General features: G+C 41.9%; 1 protein-coding gene across 9 annotated transcripts in view; it reads right to left on the reverse strand.

Annotated features, from left to right (window-relative positions):
* The window catches only part of RASGEF1B (RasGEF domain family member 1B), a 547,852-nt gene that overhangs the window by 60,535 nt on the left and 466,331 nt on the right, over positions 1-20,986 (reverse strand). The window contains exon 1 of one of the 9 annotated variants that reach the window (XM_025426398.3): positions 18,876-19,106. The exons of the other annotated variants lie outside the window; for them this stretch is intronic. The gene's annotated coding sequence lies outside the window, so the exon portion shown is untranslated. Of the gene's footprint in view, positions 1-18,875; positions 19,107-20,986 lie in introns of those variants that run through there. 9 annotated transcript variants of the gene reach the window in all.

The raw sequence follows: 20,986 nt of genomic DNA on the forward strand, positions 1-20,986 counted from the left end.
TGATGTGGGACTCAATCCCTGGACTCCAGGATCAGGCCCTGGGCTAAAGGCAGGCTCTAACCTGCTGAGCCATCCAGGGATCCCAATTATATGAATATTTAAAGAGGTATCTGTCCTAGTGGAGGGCAGGCCCTTAGGAACTTTGGTCTTTGAGCTGGGATTACAAAACAAGAGACCTTGAGTTGTTTAACATTTCTAAACCTTAATCCTCACCTCTAACATGGGGGCAATGGTTTGAGATGTTATCCCAGCACTTAGTAACTATTTAATTAATGATAGCTACTGTTCTTGTTATTTTTAATTTTCTCATTACTCCATGACCCATATGCACTTAGAGAACAGGATACAGGAAATAAAAAGATTTAGAACAATAAACTTAGCAATTGTAAAAGTGGAAAGGAACGAGAAGAAAAAGAAAATAATTCGAAAAAATGCTATGCGGGTGCCTGGGGGCTCAGTCCATTAAGCGTCTTTCTGCCTTTGGCTCAGGTCCTGATCCTGGAGTCCTGGGACCCGGCAACCTGCTTAGCTGAGAGTCTGCTTCTCCCTCTCCTTCTGCCCTTCCTCGTTCACGCTTGCTCACTCTCTCTCACTTTTTCTTTCAAATAAATAAATAAAATCATTTTTTAAAAAAAACTTTATTTATTTTTTTTTTTAAGATTTTATTTATTTATTCATGAGAGACACACAGAGAGAGGCAGAGACAAGGCAGAGGGAGAAGCAGGCTCCATGCAAGGAGCCCGATGTGGGACTCGATCCCGGGACTCCAGGATTACGCCCTGGGCCGAAGGCAGGCGCTGAACTGCTGAGCCACCCAGGCATCCCTAAAAAAAATCTTTAAAAAAAAGAAATACAAAAAGAAAATGCTATGGATTTTAATTAAAAAAAAAAAAATAGAGTGCTTCAGTTAAATGAGCAGTATATTGAAAGTAGCCAAACGGGAAAATAAACGCATACAGGAAGCCTAATGTTTTGTTCTTGTTTTTCTGACGCCTCAGGATTTTGTCATGATATTGCTTATGTCTGGCTGAGAGCATATTTTTCTGTGGTTTTAAGTATTTCTTTCAGCACTAGTCATTGGATTGATTGATTGATTGATTGATTGATTTGCATGCTCTTTTACCCAGAGCTTAATATTGCAGCACTTAGGAAAAAGGGTTGGAATGACTTCACCTGGGTGGGTAAGGGAAGGACCTTACCCGCAGGTGGAGAACCTCCAGGTCTCACAAGGAAAGATGTTTCAAAGCTATTATGTGGGCCACAGAGAGCTTCCAGCCTGATGACTCTGTGCTTCAGCTTAGCAAGGAAAAGAAGGAAAGTTGATAGAAATTTATTTCCTGCTTCCTGAGATGTGAGCTGTCCCAAGAAGAATCCCTCTGGGAGGAGCTCAGGGATACCACATTTTTCAGACAGAAATTTGCCTCTGCCCCCTTGGGGAGAGGACTTCAAAGGGTCAGGGGACACTTCAAAAGGCCTGGAGCCTCATCCACAACTAGCGTGAAGCTGCTGGAGGTAGTATCCTGGCAATCCTGAGTACACAGCCCAACCGGCAGGGAGGCTGTCCGCTGTGCACAGGAGCATGCTCTGACCCGGAATCCCAACTCCACACCACTTCATCTGGGGGCAGGGAGAGGCACTGTGGCGCCCAGGAAGGGCAGTGGAGAGTGGGACCCATGAGGTTGGACCAGGGCCATCTCCTGTCCAGGCTCCAGATCTGGACTGTAGCAGCCCTGCCCTTGAAGCTGGCTGGTTTGGTTCCCACGGAGTCCAGTCCTGGAGGCAGTATCTTTCGGGGAGTTCAACTGACTCAGGTGCTCTGGGGGAAAGTTCTTTGCCCTCAGTTCCTATATTCCTGGAGTTTCCATCAGTAAAATATTTGCTTTCCCTTAGGTAGTCTAGAAGCCACTAACATATGTGCCTGACTTCCTCTCTTCTGTTCCTTCTGGGAGAAATTCTAAAATCGTAAAGGGGGCTATGTTAAATAGGAGATATGGGGCATTAAGTACAGGCAGCCCCCAAAAGCCACCATTAACTGCAAATGGGATTGCCATGCTCCTTCCAAATGCAATGGTGTTTTTCTCATTATCGGGGACAAACACTCGAGGTATCTCATGCTTCCAGGGTGATTCTGGGGGTCCTGACCTTTCTTTTAAAAGGCAAGTTTGGTAACTACATGTGTGCTTTTCCCCGTGTATCTGAACACTGACAAATGCCAACCGTGTTTCTGCCCCCCTTCCAAGCATACACACATATGTACATGGAGGAATGAGGTGGGGGTGTGTGTAAAGACCAGTAAAGAAATGAGACAGGAGAAGAGCTTTTCATGCATAAGTATGCAATAAATAGAATCACCATGGCAAATCCAGAACTAAGAGAAGCTTTTGAAGGCCACATTGCCTGCAAGCTCGCATCCTCAACGCCCCCCAGTCACACAGGCAAGGAAGCAGGCAGGCGCTGTTAAATCTGCCTGGGTGGGATACTACCGAGTTCCAATTCTTAACCTTTAAGTCACACAGCAAAGAGGATGCTTTTTCCTCCCTTGAATGTAAAGAATGAGTTTTAAAATATATTTCCTGTGCACAGTCACTATTATTTACCACACTTAGCACATGGCAGGTAGTGAGTAGTTGTTGAGTGAAATATATGAAGTATGGAAAATCATATGTGTTTCCCAACGACCAGAGCACAGACTCCTGCCGCTCAGGAAAGAACCTAAATTATTTGTCATGTGTCAAAAACAAAAGGCCCCCGTCACATAGCTCTTCTTGTTGGAAGTCTCCAGAAACAGAAAATGATCTCTTGTTTAGTTATTGACCTATGACTGCTGTATCTGGAGTTTAGCTCTAGAAATAAAAGGAAAATAAGATATCTTTAAACAATTTATATACATATATAAAGGACCCTCCCCCGAAGCTGTTTGCTGCCACCTTCTTTTTTTTTTTTCTCTGCTTCCTTCTTTTCAAACCTCTACCTGACAGACTGCAGCAATCACCCTGTGAATGTAAGTAATTTCCTTATTGACAGCCTCCCATTCTCCCTGACATCTGCCAGCACTCCCTGACACTTGAATAAGCATTAAGACATTAACAGTCTGGCACAGGTTTAAGGGCTGGAATAGTAATGCTTGGCAGGCCTGCTGCACAAAGCCACATGCAGAGAGACCCCCACTCATTCAACTCTGTAGTCCTTCTGGTTCGAAAATGCGGCAGAGCCCAGAGTAAATGCCGATTATTCGCTCGACTGCTCTGGCATTTTGGTGTCTCCTTAGACAGGCCAGATCGTACATGAAAAGAAAGAAAAAAAGAAAAGAAAAGAAAAGAAAAACAAGAAAATGCCTGCTTGTGAGACAGTGTAAGTGAGAAGTGAGTGTTCAGAAAAAGGCAGGTCTTTGCTCACTGGGATGAGTTAATATTTTAAAGGGATTGACTTGGAATAAAAAGCCAAGTCAAGCTCCCCTGACTTACCCATGGGACAATTTGCATTATGCTTTCTTCTGATAATATCAAATTCTTCCCAAAGACTAGCTGGCAAATGCCATCTCTGTGCCATGGATTTTTGAAAGCCAATTTGTCAGATCCTCATACAGAAAATTATTAGGACAGAACACCACAGTAGGCTTTGTTGCCAGAATCCGTTCACTGAGAAATGGCAAAGCTATTAACATGCTTGATTTTTAAACTGGTAAGTGAGTCAGAGAGCTGCCTCTGTTCTATTCCAAGCCGGGCTTGTTTTGGATCAAAACCCAGCAATCCACACAGGTAATGCTAAAATTAACATCAAAATAGAAGGAGCAGAATTGGGAATGTGACACTTTTTCTTGAGTGAAAAATGACTCAGGATGGCTGCACTTGGGAAACAAAAGAGGAGTTAAAATGGGTCTTACAAAAGTTTAAGGTAGTCCGATTACAGGGTCAGGCAAGATGTTTCCCTTGGAAGCGCTTTGTGGCTCTAGACTTTGACATCTTCTGGGGGCTAAGAGCCCTGATTTTCCTCATTCTTCCAGCTGGCTCCTGGGACCCATTGCTGGCACCCAGCGATGCCACAGAAAACAGCTGATATTTCCATAGTGATTCCTTCTACAGATGCCTTCGTTTCCTGATTGTTTGATCTGAGCCTGGGTCATTATCTCTGCTTTGCAAAAAAGGAAGAAAAAGAGGCCCCAGAAGGATAGGGGCTTGCTCCAAGACACAGGTAGCAAATGGTGGAGGCCCACAGTGAACCTGACTCTGGTCTTCCTGGGTTGGTGTTATTTCCATGGGATTGGCTCCCAGCCCCAGGGAGGCTGGTCAAAATTATCTCCAGAGAGATGCAATAGTAAACCTGGAAGGACTGTGAGACTACCTTTCCAGAACCAAAGAGCTGTCTGTGATTGTGATTATGATTAGGCAGAGTGACTGGTATCTGAGCAGAACCAACAAAATCTGCTCCAATCCACAAAAAGGGAGTTGCTCAGGAGGGCGGGGTGGTTCCCTTCAGGCTGACCTCACTTCTTCATGAGCACAACAGGAGAATCAGGGCCAGACACCGTGGTGGTGTGGGTTGTGCCTGTGGGTGCTTGGGCAGGGGGAGTTAGAGTTCTCAAACCAAATTCTGTGCCACCTCCAGTTTGCCACTCCAAACCTTGAATGTTAAAGGGTATGGACTTCGGAGTCAGGGAGACCTGAATTCAAGTTCTGCCTCTCATTAGCTGTATAGGCTGGGCTAAATTGAGTCGACTAAATCTCAGTTTTTGCATTGTAAAACAGTCCTGACAACCATATCTTCCTTATAGGCTTGCTGTGAGGGCTAACGGAGCTAAAGCCTGTCAAATGTTTAGCAAAGTAAATGCTCAAAAATAAATGTTAATACGTTGTTATTATGAATTAATATAGGGGCAAATGTGAGGCTCCTATCTTCCTGATTATCTACTTAACATCTCCCTTTGGATGTCCTATAATAAAATGTTAATAATATTAATTGATTTAGAGGCTCATCTAAGGCTCCCACCTTTGGGATTGGCTACCTGACACCTGTCTCTGGATGTCCTACAGTTACTTCAAATGCATGCCCCAAGCCAGTTCATCTTCCATAGAACTATAATAATCACCACAAAAAGCTATTGAGAGCATTGTCTGTGTCTGAACATTATTATTGTATTTAATCCTGCAAGTTAGGATTATATTTCACTTACAGATTGGACAAATGAAGCTCAGAGAGGTAAAGTAACCTACCCAAAGCTTCATAGCTGTTAAGTATCAGGCCAGACTTTGAAGCTGGGGTCATCTGAAGTCAATGCCCACTCTATATCTAACCACCCTACCCCCACCAGAGATTAGGCTGCAAACCATAGGAACTTTGATTTTTATTTCTGTCTCGGTCTCCCATCTACACAATTGGGAATTCCTTTCCTACTATTCTGCCTCATGGGGATCTTTCGCAGCTTCTCTGGGCTTTGCATTCACTCTGACTGCCCTGATTCAGGACTGCTTTTCTATTCACTGGATATCAGATGCCTTCTGGGTGTCCCTCTTTCATTTCAAGTCTCTTTCTGATTCACGCCCCCACTCAATGCACACATGCACAATGCTGCCTGATTAACCCCCCCAAAGTCTAGTTCTCATTACATCTTCCCTTGCAGAAGATGTCCAATTACTTCCCACATTCTGTAAAAGAAAAATGATACTGGGACGCCTGGGTGGCTCAGCAGTTTAGCACCTGCCTTTGGCCCAGGGCGTGATCCCGGGGTCCTGGGATCGAGTCCCACATCGGGCTCCCGGTGTATGGAGCCTGCTTCTCCCTCTGCCTGTGTCTCTGCCTCTCTCTCTCTCTCTGTCTCTCATGAATAAATAAATAAAATCTTAAAAAAAAAGAAAAAGAAAAATGATACTAGTCAGTTTGACAATCTAGGTCTGCTTCCTCCATAAATGTACAGTTTAACTTTTTGGTTCTCATTATGTCTCTTTGCATACTCAGCAAAACGCACAATCCATGGGGGCAGAAATCTGTGCCCCTTGTTCCTTGCAGCCTCCCAGATACCTAGCATAATTGCTTGCTTCCATTAAGTGTTCACTAAGTATTTGTTGGTTAAATGAATGAATGAAAACAATTTTCCCCGCTGAAATGACGATAATTTCTTTCTACCATGTTTTACCGCATGGCCTATTGGTCATTTATTTATTTTTATTTTTTTTAAAGATTTTGTTCATTTATTCATGAGAGACACAGAAGGAGAGGCAGATGAAGAGACACGGGCAGAGGGAGAAGCAGGCTCCTCACAGAGCCAGATGCAGAACTTGATCCCAGGACCCCGGGATCACACCCTGAGCCCAAGGCAGACGTTCAACCGCTGAACCACCCTGTTGGTCATTTAAAGACAGGAAATCTGCCTTCATTTTTTTAAAGCTGCTGGCACATTTTTTTAAAGATGAAGAAAAGCCAAAGCACAATTTTTAAATATTCGATAGATTGTAGAAGATAATGTTTATCAAAATAATGCGTTGATGTTTATTAAACACTATGCAATATAATTGTGCTCTGCAAGGATAATTACAGGAGTTATAGAGTCATTATTAGTCATTACAGGTAGTGTGACTCGGCATTGGGATGGCAGTTTAAGATCAAGTGACAAAGGTCATCTTTACTCTTGCCAGCATAGGTGTTGCTGAGACAAGGCATAAACGCTTCTGACCTCCCCGCTGAGTGTGTGCCTTGCATTAATGCCTCTGCAGCCCCACATTACCCCTCAGGCCTTTCTGCTAGCATCCTCTTCCTTACCGCACCTGCACATCCTCACACCCATCTTCTTCAGAGGCTAAACTAAATACCTCTCCCATCCTCTTCTAGGCCTCCCCCTCAGAAGAAATCTATTACTTCCCTACAGCAATTTCATGTGGGTTCATATGTTTTATGGTTTATGACTTGAGTTGTCACATCCACATGCACTTGAGTTGTCACATCCTGACTGGGTTTGTGAGAGCGAGGCCCAGCCTCCATTTGTGAATTATCTTTCTAACCACTCTCCACCTACTGTTTTGTATCATGTCATGCTCACAGATGCTCAGTATATATTTTTTGAATAAATAAGTGAATGTGGCAATACAGGTAAAAATAACAGATGGCTGAAGTCTCGGTGTGAGGCATTGGGCAGACTTTCCTAGTTGGCAGAGGGAGAGGGGGAGAGAGGAACTGTGTCAGAGGGTTATCCGATTAAAGGCAGCATATTATGAGAAGTGACATAGTCTGTGGATGAAGTGTGGGCTCTTGAGCCAGGCTGCTCGGGCTCAAATACCAGCACTGTCGCTTCACTGTATAAACATGGGACATCAAATGATATTTTTACCTATTTCATAGGTTCTGTTGCAGTGACTAACAAGTTAATAAATGTAAAGTGGTGATTCCCACTGTGGTAGATCGTAATAATGTTTCAAATATCTTGCTGCCATTAGTGTTAAAAAATGTTTTAATGTATAATATGTATTAAATATATCTAGATTATAAAAATATATAAAATATCTCTGTTCATTGTCTCACATCTCTGCTCATTGTCACATGACTTGCTGTGTTCCTTTCATCGGCACTGGGCTTGGCCACATGACTTGCTTTGACCTGTGGAATTTAAGTAGAAGTGACTTATGCCAGGACGGAGCAGAGGTTTTCAGGGCTTCTGCACCCTCCTTCCTCTGCCACAGATGGACACATCTCACATAGGGTCATCTCCTTCATGCTGGATCATGTGTTGAAGAAGCCACGTGGGGCAGAACTTTAGCCATCACAACCAACATACAACATGTGAGAAAGAAGCTTCTGCTATTGTTAGGCCACTGGGATTTAGGAATCGTTGCTGGGACAGAAGGTGGTGAAGCTGACGCCTAGTGAAAGAAGGATCCCATCCATGTATAGCACTTGAAACTGTGCCTGGAACATAAGAGGGGCTCAAGAGTCATTATCATTGCCAATGCACTCTGACTTTTGACACTACTTTCTAATTTGCACTCGCCCATCTTAAATTAAAAGCCTCATCTTTGGACTCTTCAAAGTATTTTGTTGTAGACAGTCATCTGGCCAAGAACTGGAAGGTGTGTGCATTCCAGTCCTAACTTGGTTTTTCTGGGGCTCTGATTCCTCACAGGTAATTGGCAAAGTTGTTTCCAGCTCACAGAAATTTCAGAGCCCACGGCAAGCAGCTGCCGGAGACTTGCGTTCATCACATAAACAAATGTTGGCTCTACCACTTACAAAGCGGGGTGATTTCAGGCGCTCAGCTTCTCCATCTTTCCCTTCAGAGAATTTAGGTTCAGCTTTGGCCACTGTCAGTTTTCAAAGCAATGGAATTTTCACAGGCTCCTGCGGCAAAGCACTATTTTTTGCTTTATTTCTAAAATTAAGTCACTCAACTCTCAGCCAGAGAAAAAAGTGATTTCCTAGAAAACAAGTTACAAAAAATCTTTGGCTAACCAAGGATATTTTAATCTAAAGGACTTAAAATAAAAAGCAAGGTACAATCAGAGAAGAAAACCAGGCTGCCGTGGTTGGGCATAGGTCTGGCCTCAAAGTGAAAGCTTTGGGTTCCAGGCTTCTTCCTGCCATTATCAGCCAGATGATTTTGGGCAATCACACATTACTCTGGGTTTCAATTTCCCTATGTGTAACAGTAAAGGATCTCCAAATTCCTGTCTAGTGCTCATGTTTTATCACTGTGATTCCATCAAAATTAATTGACAATGTTGTTTTTTCAGAAGTTTCAGGTGGCGGTTCTCTTAATTTGTAGAGTAGGGGAAATACATTAGGGGAGGTAAATGTTTATAGGGGAAGCCCAGCCCGCAGAAATCTTCTGAATTGCTAATAAATTTTGACCCTAAAGGAGAAATAAAAGAAAGAACTTGATTTATGATCATTTAACAAAAACAAGCACTATTTTGTTTGCCAGAAGAACAGGTGGCCTAGTATTTTTTCCGGCCCACTCATGGGAGATTTTCTGCTCCAACTAAGGAGAGCTGATCTCTGCCATCTTCCTCCTAGCTCTATTGAAATGTGCCTCAAAGTCTCAAACAGAGGTCTGCCAGGTCGAGCGTGGGGACCAAAGCTGATCTGGGCATTGACTGACTTCCAACACTTGGGATGGCAGGTGCTAGCTAATCCTATGCCACTGGCCTTGGCTTCCACACCTCACTTTCCTTAGATTCCCACCACCATATCCTCTTCTCGGTTGTGGGCAGAGACAGCTCCAAGACTGGCCTTTGTACATATACAATCTAAGTAAGATCATGTGCTCCAAGAGAAGTCCCTGGGATTCCCCCCCTTAAAAACATATTGTTCTCCTCACAGAGATTCTATGATTACCAATGCTTGCAAAAGCCCACCCTCAGCCTCAGAAAGGCATTCTGGAAGAAAGGACATGAGGGTGCCCTACTCAGATTTCCCCTGAAAGAACTTGTGGTGGAGTATAGCCTCCAGCTGCCATATTTTGGATTTACTGAACGTTCACTCAGAGGCCACACTTCCCCCAGGGATGCTCCCAACCAAAAACTGAACACAATGGGGGAACTAGAGCTGGGCCATTCTTGTCTCAAGGAGGGGAATTTCTCATATGGACACTTTTGGCATGGGGACTTTCCATCAGGATGGTCAAAACTTTCTTAGAACTCTGCTGTGGTCTGAAACTCTTCCTACTCAATCCTTCCTTCCCTCTTCCCTTTCCTAGATTTCAGACCTGCTTTAATAAGCTGAAGATTCCCCCTGCCTGCCCCTTTTCTTCCCCACTTTATCCCTTATCCTTCCCAGGCTCTTTCCTCACTAAACCTCCTGCACATTTCCTTCCTTTTGGCATCTGCTTCTAAGAGAAGCAGGGCATGACACTTTCAGAAGTTAGCATGCCTGGCCCACTATATTAGTTAGGGTTCTCCAGAGAAACAGTATTAATAGGAGATTGATCTATCATCTATCTATCTATCATCATCTATCTACCCATATTATAAAGAGTTGGCTCATGTGATTACAGAGTCTGAGAAGTCCCAAGATCTACAGTTGGCAAGCTGGAGACTCAGGAGAGCCAATGTATAGTTCTAGTCGGAGTCTAAACCCTGAGAGCCAATGGTGTACATTCTAGTCTGAAATCTGCCAGGCTCAGGACTCAAGAAGAGCTGATGTTTCAATCTGAATCTGAAGGACAGAACAGACCAATGTCAAAGCAAACAGGCAGGAAGAGTTCCCTCTTACTCCTAGGGAATGAGGGGCTAGTGTAGTGGCAGCAATATGGTGTTAGTCATTTTGTTCTATTTAGACCTTCAACTACTTGGATGAGGCCCACCCACATTAGCAAAGACAATTTACTTCACTTAGTCAACTGATTCAAATGTTAATCTCATCCAGAAACACCCTCACAGACATACCCAGAAAAATGTCTGACCAAGTATCTGTGTACTCTGTGACCCAGTCAGTCAAGTTGACACATGAAATTAACCATCACACCTATGAAATCCAATGCTAATCAATTAAAGAACTGCTGCAAAAGTCATGAATACGGGGAACCCCAGGTGGCTCAGTGGTTTAGCGCCTGCCTTCGGCCCCGGGCGTGATCCTGGAGACCCTGGATCGAGTCCCAAGTCGGACTCCCTGCATGGGGCCTGCTGGTCCCTCTGCCTGTCTCTGCCTCTCTCTCTCTCTCTCTCTCTCTCTCTCTCATGAATAAATAAATAAAATATTTTTTTAAAAAGTCATGAATACAAGTCAAGGTATAGTATGAGTTGCACTTATGTTTATATCTGTCTGTCTAAAAAAAAAAAATCTATGAATAAAAGATCTATGAATGCCTGAAGGTAGAAACCATGTCCTATTCACTTTTAGATCCTAAGTACATATTGAAGATTCAATAACTTACATTTTTTGAATTCTACTATGTGCTCTGCACAGACAAGGTGCTAAGGGTATAGCAGCAAACAAAACAGACTGGGTGCTTGTGCTCAGACAGCTTACACGTAGATGAGAGAGACAATATATAAAACAATTGAATATACAATATAATGTGCCATGATAAGTATGACAAAGAAAGAGTAAAGTGGGTAAGGGAATAGGGAGCAATGGAGGAGTGTCATTTTATATACATGCTCAGAGATGGCTTGAATGGGTAACTGATGGATGAAAGACTCTATGCAAAGAGCTATCAGGAAGGTGGTGTAAGTGTTGGGATGAGTAGGAACTTGGAGTTACACAGAGCAGAAGGAAGGCCTCCTCCTCTACCCAGAGAATCAAATCGGCTCAACTAAATCGTTATTTCCTCCCAGTTCTGGCCTGTTCTTTGCCTCGCTTGCTCCTATTTTTACAACTTTTCTTACAGAGTGGGCCCAGACTACCTTTCCGTAAGTGACTTTCTCACTGGAGTAAGTCTTTAAGTTAACTTTATCACTTGCATTGACCTTCCCTAACATGAGGGCTTGGGGCCAGTTTCCACTTCTGAAGAAATTCCCCTAAAAGTGGTGCTCTGGAGATACTTCAGTAAATGAAGATAGACTTGGCAAAGAAATTCCGAGCGTACAGACAGATAATTAAGAGAGATTTTCAAAGCCTAGAGGGAAATCAAAGACCATTATGTATGTATGGTTTGCACTAAACCACTTTTATTACATTTTGAACTCCTTACAGCTGTGCAGCAATTGAGGAGTGAGTATACACAGCCAGTGAAAAAAATGTAAGTTACCTGGATGCCAACCTTTTAGCTGCCTACAGGAGCCACACATAAGTTTAAGTTTCACCGTTCCTGAGGAGTTAGAGAAACCAAAATAGGTAATTTTACTGCAGTGCTAATAAGGAAATGATGACATAGCAATTGAGGAAAAAAAAAAGCTTAAAAATTTCCCTTTCCCCCTTCCACATCTCTGATTCAATTCCTTATCCTCAACAGGGATGTGGTAAGACGGATGAGATTTTTATGGAGTCATCTGAAGTCTTTGGGAGGGTTAGGAAAGGAGTCTAGACTTTGGAACCGGGCAGGCCTGAAACAGGATTTAGTTCTGCCAGTTAAAAGAGCTGTGTGATATTCAGCAAATTACTCAGGCTCTCTAAACTCCACTTCCTTTTTTTTTTTTTTTTTAAAGATTATATTTATTTATTCATGAGAGACACAGAGAGAGAGGCAGAGACACAGGCAGAGGGAGAAGCAGGCTCCATGCAGGGAGCCCGCTGTGGGACTCGATCCCGGATCCCTCAATCATGGCCTGAGCTGAAGGCAGACGCTCAACCACTGAGCCACCCAGGCGTCCCTGAACTCCACTTCCCATGTGTGTAAAATACCCACTTGATAGAGTTGTGATGATCCCATGAGATAGGGTAAGAAAGCTGCCTGGCACATGATGGGTGCCTAACGAATGATGGTTCATCTTTCTGGAAAGGAAGGTCCCTAAGGAGCTCAAAAAGCATTATCATACTTTCTCTTTATTGTTTCTAATAAAGATGATGACATCAAAAGTCTTTGTCAAGAGCAGTGATCACAAAGGCAAATGTACAGTAGGATTTGATTTGTGATTTGCAGAGGAAAACTGTGGCAAAATAGTGGCCGATGCTATTCTAAAGGGGCAATTAAAAAAAAAATAAAGGGGCAATTAAAAGGAGTATGCCTGATATGAGGGAGTGCACCCTTCATCTACTGGAGGCCCTAAGCCCTGTCTACAGGGGGCAGTTGTAGTGAAGACCTGCTATTGACAGATTTTTTTAAAGCCCTAAATCCATTTCCATGTGAAATTTCCAGTTTGCATAAAGTGGCTCCTAGGTCACTTAATAAAAAACATAGAGACCACACAAAAAGCATGTTTGCCGGCTGGATATGGCCTGCAGTTAAGCGGGGGTTGCCAGTTAGCAACTTCTAGAAGAGGAACATTCCATGATTGCACTCTCACTCCTTGTATAGTAAAATATTTTAGTTTTAAAATAATTCTTCGAATAATTCCACACAGAGCAAAGAGTTCAACGTACAAATAAATCTCTTCCTGCATATTTCTATATCTAGGACATCAAGGGCTCAAAATAACCTAAAAAACCTATGAAGGATTTTGTTGTTATTTATTCTTCAGGATTCAGAGATTGCTGGTGGGCACTGTCCAATGTCTGTGTCTAGGTAAAGACAAGCTGATGCCTGCTGATGAAGCCATTTTCTAGATATGTCCTTATAAAATGTGATGTTCCCTGACACTTTCCATGGTATCATAGAGGGGTTAAATAATTGATGAATAGTCCATGAAATTGTTGCCTTTACATCTTTTTTTTTTTTTAAGACTTTATTTATTTATTCATGAGAGACACTGAGAGGCAGAGACACAGGCAGAGGGAGAGGCAGGTTCCCTGCAGGGAGCCTGATGTGGGACTCGATCCCAGGACTCCAGGATCATGACCTGGGCCAAAGGCAGACACTCAACCACTGAGCCACCCAGGCATCCCTGTTGCCACATCTTAAAAGAGAGAGCAGAAAGAGCTTGGAAGAAGTTATTTTGTTTTTTAAAGAATCTTTCTGTTGGTCCCAGACAAGCCTCACAAAAACAACGCTCCAGAGAAAGTCCCAGTGGGAATCAAAGTGCTAATTGTTGGCATATCAGTGGCTGAAAAGTATTAAGCCACCAGTGTATTAATTAACTTGTCCCATTCCACTTCTGAGCTTACAGCAGAGAAAAAAAAATTGTACTTCAATATCAAGAGGCACAGGAAAAGTTAAGCTTCATTTTTGATTGACAGTTTCCCACACACGCATACACCCTAAAACTAGCAACTGTACATTTAGAGCGTTTACTACAATATAATAGGTTTCTCAAGTATGTGACAATCCAGATATCTGTGCATGGCTTACCCACAGAAGCCATCTTCCAGGACAGGAAGGTACGGTGACATCCCTTTTGGTAGGTAACAGGCACATTAGGATGGAATTACCTCAGTTAGGATATGACTGTGATAACAAGAAGAGAGAAATCTTGGACCAGAAGAACCACAGGACATCTTCAAGGAACATGTTGAGTCCCCTTCAGCACACACCCAGGGATTTGTTCAGAACTGGCTATAGGAAATTAAACTACCAATACTTCATCTCAGGACATCTGTGTGTTCTGTGGACATGTCTTCACCAAATAATTGCTCAGTCTGTAACCATCCAAATAGTATTGGGCAATGATTGCATCTGGCCGAAATGATTCACTTTACACACTGGCAACTTCAATGATATGCAATACAACAGGTTAATTCTGTGTTCTTTTGCCTATTTTTTCTGTTTTCAACACTGAATTGAAAGCAAATTCCATAAAGAGAATGGGGCCTGGAGGTGTTCATGTTCCTTATTTATTGTAGGCAGTGTAGGATTTCTTTCCCTCTTCAAATGCTAGGTTAGGAAATAGCAACTAGGGTCCACAGAAAGGGACAAATGCAATCATTCTACCAAAATGATGTTTCAGGGATCTGCTATAAAATTCTCTCAGTATTTAGAAAAAATATAGTTTTGAAGTTACAAATTTTAGAACCTAAGATGTCAATAATAAAAGGGTGTTTTTTTTGTGGTTTTTTTTTTGGTAAAACATATTGAGATTTTTGAGAGACGGGCACTAAAACAGCACTATTGTAAAGTAGCATATCGAGTAGAATTGCTATTTGGAAAACTAATCCTCAGTTACTTCTCTTATTTCTCACACCCTTTTGTCTCATGACTCCCAATCTCTAATACTATAATGATCCAATAATAAAAATATTTTGCCTCAGAAGTCTCATTTGAATGTCGAGTATATTTTAATCATGATATTACATACACCTTAGTTTGAGAAAGGCTTTTTCGAAAAGAGAAGTCCAATTCCAGCAAGTGTAAGCCAATCTTTCGGCAACCCTGTTCCCTAGGATTATGATGTTCCCAAGATAATTTCCTAATCTCTCTTGGGTCAACACTGCGGTTGACTTGAATGGCAGAACACGAAGGGAAGTTGCTACGCCAGATTTGGCACTTACGGATGCTGAGTTGTGCTTTTCCTTGAGAGAGCACCCCATTATGGGAATAGAATCCTGGGAGTGGGATTTGAGGGGGTGGTCGAGACCTTGTTTTGCAAGGTTAGTGAAGATCTGATTGGAATTTGGGTATAAAACAGGACATAAACTCTAACTGGGACAGTGGCAACTTTTCAATACCCTTAGTGCACGCTTCTCAAATTCCTGCTGTCATTTCAATTAGAACCAATGGTCTTCTTTCCTACCAGTTCCTTCAGATGTGAAGTGTTGCTGTGATCTGCCAAGAATGTATTAGGTTCCCTTAATAAAGATAAATACATCACAGCAGTGGGTTAAGTGACACAGCCAACAGTTAATTCTTGCTTCATTAAGCCAAACCAAATAATGCTCATTTAAATGAAGAAACCCATCCTATGTCCCAGTAAATATTTGGTATCAGAGCAGCAATGAAACCTCATGCTATGTAAACCTTACTTCTCTTTAGAGGCTCCTAGGACATTTCCACTAGTACCCCACTGAGAATGATAAACATTCAAAGCAAAATGACACTTGTCCAAATAAATGGGTAAAACAAGCTTTGTGGAGTCTCTTCCTAGAATTTGTGCTGTTTTTTGTTTTTAAAAAAGTGTGTATTCTCTCTATTGTGCAGGCGTGAAAATGTTGTAATCCTCCCTGGGCATCTCAGCCATTAGTATGAATTAGAAATTCCTACTGAATAATCTCGGCAAATCATCTGGTAGAAAGTGCCAGGGCTTTCCAGGCTAAGTGCACATTATACATATAAATCATTATCACTTTGGGGTTGATTAGAAAAGGGCAGATATTTTGCAGTCTTGGCAATGTGTGTAGGCCTGTGGCAACTGATTAGCTATTTCAAATTAATAGCTTAAAATTAAAACAAGCCTGGGGTTAGAATAAAGGGAAATGGTTTTTCTACGTAAGGAAAGCTTCAGCCTCTTCAAAAAAGCCCCTTCCCTCCTCCTCCACCTCTGCCTTCCTCTTTTTTTTTTTTTAATTTATTTTTTATTGGTGTTCAATTTGCCTTCCTCTTATTATCCAGCCTCAGAACGGTATCTGTCAGCTAGAGGACATACCGTGATGTGACTTATCATGTGAGTTTCCAGAGTTCCCTGGAAGGGAAGGCGGTGTCAATAAGATGTATTTTTCTGTAGTTGTCTCCCAAGGGAGCTTGGAAATTTCTTAGGGGGAGTGGCCCTGCGGCAAGAGGACTGAATCCTTCCTTCTGTAGGCCACACACCACCCCTGCCTGCCTCAAGCAGCTTCCGGAGGCCGGAGACTGGAGACCATCTACCTAAACCCCACAGGCCCACTACAGGACTCAAGTGTCTCCCATTCAGTGAAAAAGAAAAAACCCAACAGAGAAGAAAAGATACAACAAATGCATATTCTGTTTCCAGGGTAGGAGGGAGGGGAGGCTCAGGAGCAGGCAGGGCGGGTCATGTGCTTTGGAGGTGGAAAGAGGATCTGGGTTTCCTAAAGAATTTTATGAGATCTTTTTTTTTTTGCCACTTTGCCTTCTTGGTATTACGGGCCTAGATTTTATTTTGGAAAGTATTAAAAATTACACTTGTACTACTATCTCAGTTTGCCTTTTAAAGTTAAGACAAGAAAGGAAGAAAAAAATCTCGGTCCTTGAAAGACCCTTTTGCAGGCAGTAGAAAAATATTCCTTGACGTTCTTGGTGCTCTCCAAGAAATGAGAAGCCTCAAGTTTGCCCAACCTTAGGATTTAATAGTTAACTACGATGGGCAAGGCTTTATTTCTTTAACTATTGGCTTTATTTCCCTAGCGATTTCCCCTTGTTTTCCAGATTTTATTTGACAAAGAGAAGCTGTCCCCTATGCAATTTTAATGTAATTTTTAAAAAAAGATAAAAATGCCATTTTAGCGTCAAAACTATTTTTTTTCATCAGATTATCCACTAAAAATGCATTATAACATTTTATGTTCTGCAGTCTTAAAGATTGTTACCACTGTTAAAATACTGAGGCGGGGAGAGCAAAAAAAGAGATTAAAAAAAAAAAAAAAAAGAAAGAACAGAATGGAATAAAATCAGTATAAGGGGAAAACCACTATCATAAAATTGGGTAGGCCTCTACTAGAGATGCTCTAAAATGTATTAGGTCCCAATTAAGCCTTATTATAGATTTTTCATTTAATTTTTTGATTGCTAATATATTTACATATTTCAAAATCAAAACAATATAAAAACAATAGAGAAGTTACATTGCCACCCCATCCCTGTCTAGCCCATACCCACTGCTGAGTCCCTGCAAATAGTCAACTTTATTAATTACTGCTGTGTTCCTTTATGCACAGCCCGCATACATGTTAGTAAGTATGAATTTAACTAGAAAAAAAAAGAGGAAGGAAATAAACCAACCTTTACTGGACAACCGCTACTTGCCAGACACTGTTAGGTGTTTCTCCATAAGTTAGGTCACTGATTCCTTAAAACAGCTCTGTAAAGTTGGTCTTTTTATCTGCCACAGGACCAGACCTCACGTCAGGTGGGCAGAAACCCCAGCCCTTTGCATTGACCTTCAGAGTTTCATGTGGATTGAACACACCTTTTGGTTTTTATACTTCAACTCAATGCTCCACCTAAATAACATCTTTAAAATACTCATCTTTCAGGGTGGTTTTGAGGCTTACATTGAGTTGTTAACGAACGATGTGGCATACAGTGAGAGTTCTATAAATGGCAGCTGTTATAATGTCTCTAAGAGAACTTCCTGTGTCAGGCTAAGTTCATTCAAAATGTATTGATTTCTGTTTGACTCAAAGAGATGGCCCCATTTTTGGATTTAGTCTATTTCGATGCCAACCTTACCCCTGAGTGAGTAATAACCTTTTTCTACTTCTTACGAAAATAAAAATAAAGCTAGATATTACATCACTAGATCCTCTCTTGGACAGCCAAGTTTAAAGCCTAGGAACAAGAATTACCATATTCACTCTGTGTCAAGGATCAGCAAACTTCTGTAAAGGGCCACATAGTTAATATTTTTGGCTTTTTGGGTCTTTGTCACAACTACTCAACTCTGCATTGCAACACAAAAGCAGCCACAAAAATAAGCGTAGCTACCTACACTCCAATAAAACTTTATTATGGAAATTTGAATTTATATTTAATATTAATGCATACTCATGTTTAATTTGAATTTACATGTGTTTTAAAATATTTTTCTTCCTTTGCTTTTTTTTCCACCATTAAAAAATGTAAAAATTACCCTTAGCTAATGGACCATATAAAAGTTGGCATAGCTTACCAACTCCTACCCTAAATTATAATGATTTGATGAAACTCCTCTTGAATCTGGCCAAGTCTCTCCCCTACCCCCTCTATTTTCAAAGACTGTATTTATTTATTTGAGAGAGAGAGAGCAGGAGACCATGAGCACGAGTGGGGTCAGGGGCAGAGGCAGAGCAAGAAGCAGCTTCCCTGCCTCACAGGAAGCCCAACACAGGGCTTGATCCCAGAACCCAGGGATCATGACCTGAGCCAAAGGCAGACGCTTAGCCAACTGAGCCACCGAGAACCCCCCACCCCCCGCCCCCTTAGTCTTTCTCTCCCACTGCACCACTATCATATCAAGGAAAACAAAAGGCAGGCCCTTCTGGAAGAAATACTCCTACTTACCCAGGGAGCTACAGTTTTATTTCTCATAAGCACCTTAGAGTTTTGTAAATACAATTTAGTGATTCATATGCAAGTTTAGATGCAGGTTTGAGTTGATGTCAACGAAGCACCATGACCTCAATGCTGAAAAACACAGTAGTAGACAATATGTCCAGCTGCTGGGAAATTAAACAACATTAGTATCTGACAGTATGTAATTACTTTATTTGAAAACCAAACTTTGGAGAAGATTAATGGTAGAAGATGCAAGAGCATTTTGCTACTTGTGTACCTTGAAAGCAGAGGCTTCTGCCCTTTGGTGCCAATTTGGCCAGGGGATGCAGGGAGCTCAGAAAGGTCCCGGTGTAAGCTCTCTGGGGCTTTGTCCTGCTGAGAGACTAGAAGTCAGACTTGCTGGAGACACCTCTCTGGAAGGCTGTGCCCCAGCCTCTGCTCCTTCTTCAGGCTTTGGCAGTTACTTTTCCATCTCCTGGCTCCAACCACCTTCATGTCTCCTCTCTCTAGCACCATGATTTTCTCAAGAGTTCAGCCCTCTAGAAACAAAAGTCAAGAAGGCAGGTTGTCTGTGGAAAACTTCTGTTTTCCACAACACACCCCTATTCTGAGGCTAAAGGAGCACAAAAGCCTTGCTAACTACTTAGTAATGGTTAGGGAAAAATACTTTAATAGTCCCATAAATTATCTTTGACACAAGCATTTCTTTATCATCTGGGGAAACCAAGCATTTCAAAGGGCCAAATAGTCAGCTGCAGTCCACTCAGGAAAATTCCATCTGCTTCTGTGGATTTTCAGATTATGAATTCTTGGAAAGAAGATCTGAAAAACTGGTGTGACCAGGGAAACGTCTAGAATTCATTTCAGAATTGTTGTTAGCACAGAACCTAGCACCTTCATGGTGCACAATGGGAATCTAGATGTTGAAATTTTAAAGAAGAAATATTGGAACAAGGGCTAAAAAAAAATTGCAATTGTCAAGAGATGATTGAGGAGCAGGTAATGAACAAAGGCATAGGGAAATGAAGATGTGAGCTATTTCAAGCTCCAGGAAAGCATGGAGCTTGTGTGTCTTATTCACCTGGATGTCCTTCACCACCAGACCTTGGAAGAGTGCCTGGCTCAGTAGCATTTGTTGAATGGATGGGAGAGTAAATGGATTTTTATTGAGAGGAAGGAGGAATAAGGCCAGAAAGACAGTCTATTGGTCAAGTCTCGGCAAGAAATGGAATTTCCCTCAGATAATTCAAGTACCATTTTAATGAAGAAATGACTTAAAAAGATATGGTTAAGGGAAGCAAAAAGAGATGTTGGGGCACCTGGAAACTTGTGAGAGGAGACCAACAGCACCTCTACAGGTGATAGCACCCTACAGGGCGGCAGCAGCCATTTGACAGAAACCATGCAGTTACTACCAGAGACAAGTACAGAAGTAGGGAGGACGTTAAGGAAGAAGTACCCTGACCTCTGTCTCCTCCAGTCCTCCATTCTTCCGCCACTGCCTCCCTCTCGCCAAACCCAACCAAAAGACAGAGGGCATGAAAGCAGGCCAGAGAAGGTTGGAGAAAGGATCTGAGAATGGGGGCAAACCAATAGTCCATTGGGTGAATAGAAACTGGAAAACCATTTTTTTAAAATATACAAATGACATATAACATTATATTAGTTTCAGATGTACAACATAATGATTGGATGCATGTATATGTTGTGAAATGATCACCATAATAAGTCTAGTTAACATCCATCACCATGCATAAGTTACAGTTTTTTTTCTTCTGATGAGAACTTTTAAAATTCATTCTCTTGGCAACTTTTGTGAAAGCTGGTCTTAAAAAATTTTGTGCTAGAGTTAGGAGTCTTTTATGGCTTCTCTTCCTCTCTAATTTTTCCCACTCCTACCTCTGGGAAACAAACAAAGTGTTGCAGAAGGGGAGGTGGGTGGAGGGATGAAGTAACTAACTGGGTGACAGTCACTAAGGAGGGCACATGATGGGATGAGCACTGGGTGTTATACTATATGTGGGCAAATTGAATGTAAATAAAATATTTAAAAATTAAAAAAAGAAATTTGTGCTTTTGCTTCCCTATGCCTTCATTCATTCTCTGCTCTCCAAAGATAAATCCTGGCCCACTAACCTCTTATCAATTGGATTGATAGGCTATTAGCTGCCATTGGAGATTTTGAACAAGAAAGTGGCAAAAAAAATAGGGTTTTGGGAAGCCTTTTCTATGTTCACATTCCAGCCCCCACCACTCCTTAACTGTAAACGCGGTCTAGTTACTTAAACCTCCGTGTTACTTAAAATCTCAATTTCCTTATCTATAAAATGAAGGAAATTATGGTAGCTATCTCATAAGGTTGTTATGAAGACCAAATGAGATCATCTA

Source organism: Canis lupus, chromosome 32 (genome assembly GCF_003254725.2).
Source record: "Canis lupus dingo isolate Sandy chromosome 32, ASM325472v2, whole genome shotgun sequence".
NCBI lineage: Eukaryota > Metazoa > Chordata > Mammalia > Carnivora > Canidae > Canis > Canis lupus.